This window comes from Zootoca vivipara, chromosome 3 (assembly GCF_965207765.1).
Source record: "Zootoca vivipara chromosome 3, rZooViv2.hap1.1, whole genome shotgun sequence".
In the NCBI taxonomy this organism is placed as follows: domain Eukaryota; kingdom Metazoa; phylum Chordata; class Lepidosauria; order Squamata; family Lacertidae; genus Zootoca; species Zootoca vivipara.
This window is the reverse complement of record NC_142586.1, coordinates 114,466,947-114,473,392: the sequence shown is the minus strand read 5'-3', so window position 1 is coordinate 114,473,392 and position 6,446 is coordinate 114,466,947.

The following is a 6,446-nucleotide window of genomic DNA, read 5'->3' as shown; positions in this document are numbered from 1 at the left end:
TATGCACAACTTTAACATATAGAATAAGAGAGCAAGAAGAAAATACGTTTAAAGAAGATTGGAAAATGCTTCTTGAATATATGAAAAATAACTGTACAACTGAAAACGCTGGCAGCATTAAGATAAATTCAACAGCGTAAAGTAATCTTTGACGGATGTAATAACGGAAAACCGATTGGAATAATTTTTGTAAAATATGTAGGGATTGAAGAGATCCAAATTAACCATGGAAAGAGAAGGAGAGTCATTGATATGTACGTAAAATGTTTATTTGAAATCGTAAAACATATATATATATATATATATATATATATATATATATATATATATATATGAGAAGGGGACTAGGAGAAGGGGAAGACAGAGGACGAGATGGTTGGACAGTGTTCTCGAAGCTACGAACATGAGTTTGACCAAACTGCGGGAGGCAGTGGAAGACAGGAGTGCCTGGCGTGCTATGGTCCATGGGGTCACGAAGAGTCGGACACGACTAAACGACTAAACAACAACAAAACTCTGTATTGAGGCTCCAATACTTTGGCCACCTCATGAGAAGATAAGACTCCCTGGAAAAGACCATGCTAGGACTGTAAGTGTGTGCTGGACCATGAAGAAGGCTGATCACCAAAGAACTGATGCTTTTGAATTATGGTGCTTTTGACCCTGATGTTGGGAAAGATTGAGGGCACTAGGAGAAGGGGAAGACAGAGGACGAGATGGTTGGACAGTGTTCTTGAAGCTACCAACATGAGTCTGACCAAACTGCGGGAGGCAGTGGAAGACAGGAGTGCCTGGCGTGCTATGGTCCATGGGGTCACGAAGAGTCGGACACGACTAAACGACTAAACAACAACAACAACAGCACCAGTATTCTCTGCGTCCAGAACACTGCTATTCTTCCATCTCATCAACAAACCATTAGGTCCATTAAATTTGGAAAATACCACTTGGCATAGAATTGTATATCCTCTACTGTTTTGTTGCCCGCACAAAGTCAGTCCCAGACAGGTCTGAAATAAAAATGGGTAGAGGAGAGAATTAATTAGCTCTGTGAATAGGTTTTTTAATTCCTCCCCTAAAACAAGGAGAGAAATGTAGCAGCAAGCCTAGGGAAGGCGTAAAGCGGCTGGCTTCTGGAACGATTCTGCAATGTTTCCTTTTATCTAATTCAAAAGGCTCATTAAGATAATTCCTGTTTTTGCTTCTGGCTCTCAGACTTGCTTTTTCTCCTAGCCAATGCAAGTCAGTACTTCCTCCCCCTGAAGGGAAAATCGGGACTTGTGAACTCTTGCACCGCCTTAAATTGCAGGAGCATCTCTTATCGGACAAATCTAGTTTGCATTGCCCTTTTTGGGTGAAGAGGGTGGCGTGGCAACGCCCAACATCTTCCCATAGGGTGTGTGAGAACCTCAGAGCTTGTGAAGGCTTCATTTACAAAGACTTTTATTTATTACTCATTTGCAGCAACTTCCCAGGGTGGTAGCAGTGTTGGACCACACCAGCACCATATACCTATTTAAAGTAATATGATGCCAATTTAAACAGTCATGGCTTCCCCCCAAAGAATTCTGGGAGCCGTGGTGTGTTAAGGGTCCGGAGAGTTGTTTGGAGGACCCCTAAATTCCCCTCACCGAGCTATAATTTCCAAGCGTGGTTCAATATTCAATCGCTCTTCACAGCTCTGGGAATTGTAGCTCTCTGAAGGGAATACGTTCTCTTAAGAACTCTCAGCACTCTCAACAAACAACAGTTCATGGATGAATTATGGAATTCATCCATAATTATGGAATTCATCCATAATTCTTTGGATGAAGCTTTATTCATGTCTATGCTATGGCCATTTGAACTGCCTACTGTAAGTAAATGAATTGCCCCTTTCTGATCTTTCTTTATTACTATTTCTTTGATATACCTAAATAATACAATTCGGGAGTCATCTGGGATCTCCCTCTTTCTCTCTCACACACATAGACTAAAGTTGATATCTTCTAGTGATTGAGAATGCTTTTAGCAGTGAAAAGCAGGCTTGTGTGTGTGTGTGTGTGTGTGTGTGTGTGTGTTTATTTCAATGCAGTTTATGATAAAAATACATAAAACCATACAAAAAATTAAGGACACATCAATTATCAATTGTGGCAACATGGTATTCTTAATTACATATATAGGCCTGGCTGAATAGAAAGGTTTTCAGGCGGTTAAAAGGAGGAACAGAAGGTGCCTGTTGAAGCACCAGTGGCAGAGAGTTCCACAAGACTTGCCTGATGACACCAAAGGCTTTGTTTCTTGTTGTGAAATGAGCCTCACCAACTTGGAGAATGACCAGAGGTGCTCTTGCAGATAACCTCAGTGTTCGGTCTTTTAAGACCCCACCTGCTATGATGCACAATGCTTTCTGCCCCCGATCTTACTATATACTCAAAGCATTTCTAAACTGCATATTTGAAATATCAAAGCACCATGCAAAGGTACAAACATAAAACGGTGTAATAAAAGCAGAAATCTTGTATCAATAGATATTTCTCTAATCTGCATGCAAACATGCATAATTAGGTTGCATTCCTAGCCCCGCTTTCCCGAGAGTAGGCTAAATACCAAACTCTGGGATTTAATTCTGAGCAGACATGGTCAGGACTGCACTTGTTAATCAGCTTAAACTAATCAGATTGATTTAAGATTTCTTTAATTGGGTGACAGCTCTGCCAAGACCTCACCCTCTGTTAGATGAGGGTGATGCCTCATGCTTCTAATGAGACGCTTGTCTCCAAAAGCCTCTTGCCACAATAAATCTGCTATTTTATTATTAATACAGATTCTGCTGTAGTCTTCAAAGTGCTGGACAATACTGCTTTTTCTTCTTCTTCTATTGCTCAGGAAGTGTTTTAACAGCTCAGTCCTGCAATCGTCTGCTTAGACGAAAGTGCGATAGGCTAACGTTTGGCCTCTCCCTTCCTCTCCATGTTTCCACACTTTTGCAATAGGGGGTTAATCATACTGTTCTGTGTCACAGGATCTCTGTACAGCTTACAACATTGTGAGTGAAGCAATCCTGGCACTCTGAAGTGCTGCATCAGGAGAAGGTTGCTGGATCAGGTCCAAAGCCCATCTTGTCCACCACCCTATGCGGCTCAGGACCCTAATTCCCTGAGGACCGCCTGCAGTAGTGTAGTGTGGGTTGCCAGTGGCCAGGGCAAGGCAAGTACAATGGTGCCTCACTAGACGAATTTAATTCGTTCCGCAAGTCGCTTCGTATAGCGAAAAATTTGTTTTGCGAAGCGGCTCCTATAGGAACGCATTGAAGTGCGGGTTCCCATAGGGTGCCTCGCAAGACGGGGGGGGGGGTTGTCTTGTGACGCACCCTATGGGATGAAAAAAAATCGTCTTGCGAAGCGCGCTATAGGAAACTTTGTCTTGCGAGTCTCCATTGAAATCGCAAAACACTTTCGTTTTGCGAGTTTTTCGTTTTGTGAGGCATTCGTCCTTAAGGCAACATTGCACCCCTTAGCCAGAGCGTCCATGCTGTGCTGGTGCTGGACAGAGCGGTGGGGCACATGTGTGTATCTCCTTGGGCTGGGGCACCACCATGAGCCCCGCCACCTGCCCGTCTCCCCTGAATGGCCAAAGGATGCAAGGGCCCATCTTCTCCCAGCTGCTGTTTAGGTAAGGTACATGTGACAGAGAGCGCCTCCAGTCAAGGCAGCAACTGTAGAGGCGCCCCCCTTAAAAATTCTGTGCCTGGAGCAATTGTCATGGTAACACACACACACACACACACACACACACACACACACACACACACACACACCTCTGACTGCCTCTCCACATATGATCCAACCTGGACCCTGCGATTGTCACCTGAGGTCCTTCTTCGTGTTGCCGTTCCACAAGAGGTATGGAGGGTGGCAGCTCAAGAATCATAGAGTTGGAAGAGACCACAATGGACATCCAGTCCAACCCCCTGCCAAGCAGGAAACACCATCAAAGCATTCTTGACATATGCCTGCCAAGCCTCTGCTTAAAGACCGCCAAAGAAGGAGACTCCACCACACTCCTTGGTGGCAAATTCCACTGCCGAACAGCTCTTACTGTCAGGAAGTTCTTCCTAATGTTTAGGTGGAATCCTCTTTCTTGTAGTTTGAATCCATTGCTCCGTGTCCGCTTCTCGGGAGCAGCAGAAAACAACCTTTCACCCTCTTCTATATGACATCCTTTTATATATTTGAACATGGCTTATCATATCACCCCTTAACCTTCTCTTCTCCAGGCTAAACATACCCAGCTCCCTAAGCCGTTCCTCATAAGGCATTGTTTCCCGGCCTTTGACCATTTTGGTTGCCCTCTTCTGGACACGTTCCAGCTTGTCAGTATCCTTCTTGAACTGTGGTGCCCAGAACCAGCCTTTTCTGTAGTGTCCTTCCTTGCTCCTGTAGAATGTTCTCTCCATGAAGGCTCGCCTGGCACCATCATTATTTTCAAGCTTGAGGCAGAAACATGTCTTTTCTCCCAGCCCTTTGGCTCTTAGTTATCTGTGACTTCCTTCAGTGAGTGAGACGCTTTCATACTGTCTTTAGAAAGATGAATGAGCCTCTTTCTTTTTTTGCTTTTATACTGGTTTTAATGTTACTTTTTAATTATTGTAAGTAGCTTTGAGTTACTTTGGGGGGGTGGGGGGAAGAGAAAGCAACCAATACGCTTAATAAATGATAATTAACCATTATTTCACAGCAGCCAACCAGATGCAGTTGTGCTGACTCCCAGCAACTGAGAATCATAGCTGTCAAGTTCTCCCTTTTTAAAAGGGAAATTCCCTTATGCTGAATAAGCTTCCTCACGAGAAAAGGGAAAACTTGACAGTTATGCTGAGAATTCAGAGGCCTAATGCCTCTGACGGTCGAGGTAGAAATTTCTGAAATCTTTCTTTTCTTGCTTAGTGTTATCTCAGTCTGTATTTGAGTCTGCCTCTCTTCTAAGGCAGAGTTATAATTTATTTCTGGCAACACATATGTGTGAATAAACTAAAAGCAAAGGGTAGCTAAAGGTTCTTTTGCACTTCCAATCTTTGGCAGCAGCAATCTTCAATTGGAAGATTCTCTGCTCTCCCTTTTGAAATCACAATGCCTACTGCATTTTCATAGAATTATAGAATTGCAGAGTTGGAAGGGATGCAGTAACGACATAAAGGACCGTTTTTCAAAGCAGCAGAGTATGCTAACCAGGAAGAATATTTAGAAAGCCGTGCATGGCAAAATGCTCTGGGACCTCAGACACTATGCCTGAAGTCTTAGCTTTCTTTAAGAGCCCAACATAGTGTAAGAAGCTCAAATTTCAACACTGGTAGAAGTTTTGCTTTCAGTATGAAAGTTCTTGTATCCAGCTTTTTTTTCTTCCTGTTGCTCAAGTTGTACATTACGAGTACTTGGATATTCCCTGTCTCTTTTGAGCCAATTACATAACTGCATGATGAAGCCATTGCAGATCCTAATAGCTAAACAAACAGGATAGCTCTTATTCTTTGCTTTTCTCTTTCAACATAAAAACAGTTATGACTCTCTTTCAACCTTCAACTAGAAATAAACAACTGCACAAGGTTCCTGTTTCCAATAAATGGATGCTTTCTGGGAAAGTTGTCTGCACTGTGGATTCCTGTTCTTCTGGGTTATTTTTTGTTTCTGTTCTTTGCAAACTCCCCCACCTGCCTTTCAAAAAGTAGGCCCAGATCCAGCATCAGCCCCCAGCTCCTCACCTGTTCAAAAAAGTTCATCACAAGCCCTATGTTTACGGTATATTAGCATGGTATTTATATGTGAAATATACTCTGGGTCCTGTAGTGACTTCATGCTCTTTATTGTAGCTTGTAAAACAGTGAATGAAAATGCCCCCCAAACCTCAGGCTTTTATGTACATTATTTACACAATGAGTCCCATCTGATTGCCTGATTCTGCTTCCCTCCTGAAGCCTGATTAGTCTTATTCTGCAAGCCAATTAGTTGTTGCATTCTAGGATCCTACTTGCCTATTGTTCTAGGATCCAAGCTTAGTACATAACAATATGGTTTGTGACATTTCAATGGGTTGCAAGAGTATGGTTTGTAACATCTGCAGAAGCATTAAATTGGTAGCAGCAGCATTCATCTCAGTCAGTAAAGCATGAGACTCTTCATCTCAGGGTTGTGGGTTCGAATCCCATGTTGGGTGAAAGATTCCTGCATTGCAGGGGGTTGGACTGGAAGGCCCTTGTGGTCCCTTTCAACTCTACAAATCTGTGATTCTGTGATCTGCGCTGGCCCAGAAAGACTGTCTTGCAGAAAGGTGCAGAGAATCTGATTCTGGCAGCTGCTCTCAAAAGGAGTGGCCTCAGAGATCATACAAAACCAATGCCGCAAAGTTCTGTCTTGGGCCCGTTGTTGTTCAATGTCTTTATAAATAACTTGGATGAAGGAATTGAGGCG